Below are 5399 nucleotides of genomic sequence, written 5' to 3'. Positions count from 1 at the left end.
GAGTTATTTCTCTGTTCTCCTTCACAGCCAATACATTACTGAATGCTGATGACTGCATCCCTCTTCACTTGTGCCCTGTCCTCTCCATCCTTGCCGCAGCTGCTGCTGCCGCTGCCACCTTAGTTTGCCTTAGTTCAGGGTTTGATTTTCTCTCACCCTATTATAAGAAGGCAGAGGCACTTTTTCATTGCCTCTCCTTCTAAAATGCAATTCTGATGACTCCTCTCTGTGTATATTTTCCAGGATCATACAGGAGTGTAATGTCTAAAATTTCTGCAAAGCACGAGACTTTCCCTGCCCTGGCTCCTGTATACCTCTCTAGCTACATTTCCCACTATTCACCCCACCTCAACCTGCAATTCTCTAAATATGACCATACTTTCTTGCCTCTACAGATTTGCACATGGGTGTTCCCTCTGCCTTAAGGACATTCCCTACTCCCAGAGAACTCCTGCTCAGCCTTCCAAACGCAGCTTAGGCATCCATCTTGAGTTGTTTTCGCTGACCCCATGCGGCTCCCTCCCAGGCAGAGGTGATCGCCTCCTCCTGAGGGGTGATGCCTAAACACATCCATTATTGCACAACAATGCAAGAATTTGGATTTTTTTGTTTTGTTTTTGTCTTTTAAAAATTAATTTGGGCGGGGGGGGTAGGGATAAAAGACTACCAACTGGGTACAGTGTACACTGCTCAGGTGATGGGTACACCAAAATCTCAGAAATCACCATTAAAAAAACTTATTATCCACATAACCAAAAACCACTTGTTCCCCCAAAACTATTAAAATAAATGTCAGGCGCAGTGGCTCATGCCTGTAATCCCAGCACTTTGGGAGGCTGAGACAGGCAGATCACGAGGTCAGGAGTTTGAGACCAACCTGACCAACACGGTGAAACCCTGTCTCTACTAAAAATACAAAAATTAGTTGGGTGTGGTGGTGCGTGCCTGTAATCTCAGCTACTCAGGAGGCTGAGGCAGGAGAATAGCTTGAACAGGGAGGTGGAGGTTGCAGTGAGCCGAGATTGTGCCACTGCACTCCAGCCTGGGTGACAGAGTGAGACTCCATGTCAAATAAATAAATAAATAAATAAATAAATGCCAAAAAAAAAATTTGTCTTAGATCTCAGTCTGGCTAAAAAAAATTTTTTTAAATAAAAATTACTGATTGATTGAGACAGGGTCTTGCTATGTTGCAAAGGCTGGTCTTGAACTCCTGGCCTCAAGTGATGCTCCCACCTCAGCCTCCCCCATGCCTCAGCTGGAATCACAGGCCACTGTGCCCAGCCACAGGTATTTATGTCGATGTCTCCTCTGGTAGACTGCAACCAACTTGAGGCCCATGTCCCCTGGCAGAGAGGAGGTGCTCCACTGAATAACAAGTGAATGACCAAACAGGATATAAAAGGTGATGAGTAGACTGCCCGGCTCGGGCTGGGGCACTGCCACTGTCTATGGAACATGACCAAAGTGACAAAATGGGAAGAACTGAATTCGTCACAAAAGGCAATTCAGTCAATCTATACATGTTCAAGTTTTATTACAAAGTATGATGGGCAGAAAATACGGTACTTCTTATACAGGAGGCTGAAACAGAATGAAAGGGTGAAAATTAGGTTTAATTTACTTAGGAAACAAGAAATAGAAAGTCATAGCTATAACACTCCACTTTCAGGTGCCCTTGAAGTAGCCTTCAATGGAGATTCCCCATAGTTGTTTCACAGCACAGTGTTAAAATTTTATTACAAGCCCTGTGTACAATCAGTCCTGTGAAAATATTTATAAAAGAAAAATATTACAGTACAGTTCTGCAAGGGGCAGCTTCCTCTCCACCTGACCATGGATGCCACAAAACCTATAATATAGAGGGAAAGTTTAAATATATAACAAGAATGGAAGTTCAGACATACTAGGCTAAAGGGCACATAAATGGATCAGTTAGAGCTTAACATTTCAGAGCAAGAAATCTCCATTTTCTACACAGAGGTTTACACAATCATGCTACAAATTCACTCTGGGTGGGGTGGGGAAGAAAAGTCACTGACAAGAGGGATAATAAAATACACAGGAACCAAAGCAAGTGAGTCGGACTCAACTAAAGCGATTCAAAGCTTCAGCTCAACAATTTTCATAACACATGGTACACCATAATCAACCCAAGGTGAGAACATTTCTTTTAAATAGTAGATATCACAAGTTCATAATCACTGGGTTCTTCCAAAGGTGGGTGCCTATAAACTTTCCAGCTGTTACATACTGTCAACATATTTCTTCTTGAGTTTAAACTTTCTTTAGCTTATTTGTCTCTGGTTGGATATAATACCAGTCCAAGCCTCTTTGGGAAGGCACCTGCATGTTCCCATATTTTAAAAATGACATCCAGAAAGTAGCCTGAGAGGACCTGGCCCATCTCATGTGGCCACACATTTGACTTTGACCATTAGCAGCAGTGACACCGTGGGAGGGGGAGAGGGTGCAGGTGGGTGAAGTGGGCAAGGCTCTGCAACACGAGACGCTCTCAGGAGCTGGCCCAGTCAGGACCTGGCCCAGGGTTCACAGTGACTTTACTCTGCTCCGCCCTCTTCCCTGGGAAAACCAATCTAAGTATCAAGAATGACCTTCCTTCTTCGTCCTGGAGTACACACAGTAAAGGGAAAAGTCTACTTTGAGGCTTCTACTTCAATGGTCTCCCCTACCCCAAGCCAGGAATGGAAGAGGTTGCCATATTCTCAAAGTAGGGAAGGTAGAGGGACAGTACTGGGCTGCCCTCCCACATGTGGTAAACCCTGCAGCTCCTACATGTCTTCATGGCCCAGGAATTCAAGGCCCAGGGGCAGCAGGAAGAAACAGTGGAAAGGCAAGGGGAAGAGAAAAGAGAAAAAGGAGGGGAAAAGTCTGCATAACTGTTATAACCTCTGCTTCTCCTGCTCTGTAACAAACCCACAACCAAGAAAAGCCATGGTCTGGAACAATAATGGGACCCCCAACGCCTGTAGGTTTTTTACCACCAAGTATCACCCATGGCTGCTCTGAGCTGTCATCTTGTTCCCATAGTTACCTAGCATCACAGATGCCCAATTTATGGCCCAGGAAGGCTGACCCAGGCTAAGGGCAGTCTCACTCCACAGTCATACAATGGACAGTATGAATGTTTTCCTACCCCAGACCTTCACTGACCTCTACTATTTCCTCCTCTGATTTAAAGAAAACATTTTTATTTTCTCCTGCATCCTACATCTCCTCCTAAAATTTCGGCCCTAGTTGTCATCAAAACCTTGTAGGAGTCTGAATTTTTTATTTCTTCCTGAATCTTAGTCAGTTCTCTGACAGCCAATCCTGGATTTGTAAGAAATTTTTGCCCAGTTATTTTTATTTTATTTTTTTGAGACGGAGTCTTGCTCTGTTGCCCAGGCTGGAGTGTAGTGGCACGATCTCGGCTCACTGCGAGCTCCGCCTCCTGGGTTCACGCCATTCTCCTGTCTCAGCCTCCCAAGTAGCTGGGACTACAGGCGCCCGCCACCACCCTTGGCTAATTGTTTTTGTATTTTTAGTAGAGACGGGGTTTCACCGTGTTAGCCAGGATGGTCTTGATCTCCTGACCACGTGATCTGCCTGCCTCAGCCTCCCAAAGTGCTGGGATTACAGGTGTGAGCCACCGTGCCCAGCCTCGCCCAGTTATTAAATATCTTCCCTCTTCAAGTCCTAACCTTGCAGGCTAATTCCTCCCTAGAAGAAGAGGATTCCAATGCTCCTGAGCATAAAAACTTCGGGTCCTTGAATGACCTGGACCCATTCTGAAGAAGGCTCTCTGGTGGTAGAGGCCTGAGGCCTAATTTATTTAGCACCTCCATCCTTCCTCAGAACAGATGAGGACAATACAGGCAGCTGTGCCTCAGGCTGCCAAGAGCAAAAGGGCCACCACCAGCTGGGCCACAGCCTGGCGGAGCCTCCACGTGGGCTTCCTGGTAAAGTTCTAGCGGCTGCTCCTCCTGCAGTCAGCGAGAACAGATCCAGGGCCTCCCACCCAGTCTCGCTGGCTGTCAATTTGAGAACCTCAACAAATTACAGAGAGTTGTTTTTGCAACTACAACAGATCTGTGCTTTCTGGAGCATGGCTGACTTAGAGGCTTTCTAAATCCTGAGACAGGAGAAATCCCCTCCTAAGTCACGGGTTGTCGGGCTGGTGAAGTAAAGGGAGGGTAAGAGAGCTGGGATTCAAAGACCAGCAACTCACCAACTGTGAGTATGTGTGTGTGCTTGCTTAGGGGGGGTGGAGTCTCCCCTGGGTCCTCGGTGGGATTCAGGGGAAGACTGCACTGCAGGACCTAAGGAAGGATGATAGGGGCTGGGCGTCCACAGGGCAAAGGAAATCTCAAAAGTTGTTGGTTTCCAGAGTAAATATCTATCTTACGCAAACATATTCTAATTATTATTATTTTTTTCAAGTTGTTGTTTCTGAGTTCCAGCTGACAAATTCCACCATACAGACCAAGATTAGGTGCAGATCAGGAAAGGAATCTCAGAACTCAGTGGATGTAAGCCCTGCCTGGCAGACCAGCCCCTTCTACCACTGACTTCCATTTCAGACCCTTCTCCACAAGAAGGAACTGATGGCCTCCTAAACAAGCAGCCATCAGCTTGGCCTTGCTACCCTTGAGAGAAGGACCCAGTAACCATTTCAAACACAACGAAAAGCAGAGGAGGGTTCTGACCAAGAACTGCTCGCTTTATATCTCCAAATGATGCAGTGCAAATCCAGTGGCAAATGCAGGAGAGGCAACTGCAAGCACATGGCCAGCCAGAGTCCTAAAATCAGAACAACAAAGTAAAAGGGTAGAAGGCGAAATACCCTGGCTAAAAAAGAGCCTTTTTCTTGGGACAGGTCCCTGTATGGTAAAGCAAACAGCTAGACTTTTGGCTTACAATGACATCTACTTCTGAAAAGGAAGACTTAACCAAAAAAGCTTAAGGGCCCAGAAGAACAAAGTTCACTGTTTTGCTTCTCAAGCAGGTGAGAGCCAAAGAGGACAAAATCATCTCCTTCAGGCCCGCTACTCTACTAATCTCAGATGAGCAATTCAGAGGGACTTAAAAACCTCCAGGCTGGAGCAGAGCACAAGGAACCAGCCAACTTCTTCCCCCCCACCCCACCCCCTAGCACGTCCCAAACTGCCTGCCCCAAGGGTTCATCTAACAGTGAAATCACACACTTGCTCCTCCATGGAACTCACTCACGTAACGGAAAGACACCTGCGGCCTGCAAGTCAAAAGACAACCGCAGGCTACAAGTCCAATACTGCTCAGAACCTAACTGGGGGAGAGAGGGATTGGCAGGTGTGGGGAGAGCTCTTAACTGGCTAACCTTGGGGGTCTATAATTCCTTTTCCTTCTTTTTTTTTTTT

General features: G+C 46.3%; 1 protein-coding gene across 1 annotated transcript in view; it reads right to left on the bottom strand.

The window, feature by feature from the left end:
* Nucleotides 1–1507: 1507 nt before the first annotated feature.
* Nucleotides 1508–5399, bottom strand: part of DCAF7 (DDB1 and CUL4 associated factor 7) — a 38118-nt gene continuing 34226 nt past the window's right edge. The window contains exon 8 of the transcript XR_001007891.1: nucleotides 1508–1584. The gene's annotated coding sequence lies outside the window, so the exon portion shown is untranslated. The remainder of the gene's footprint in view (nucleotides 1585–5399) is intronic.

Source organism: Mandrillus leucophaeus, unplaced genomic scaffold, assembly GCF_000951045.1.
Source record: "Mandrillus leucophaeus isolate KB7577 unplaced genomic scaffold, Mleu.le_1.0 Scaffold530, whole genome shotgun sequence".
NCBI classification, from domain to species: Eukaryota; Metazoa; Chordata; class Mammalia; order Primates; family Cercopithecidae; genus Mandrillus; species Mandrillus leucophaeus.
This window is presented reverse-complemented; position numbering and strand designations above follow the sequence as displayed.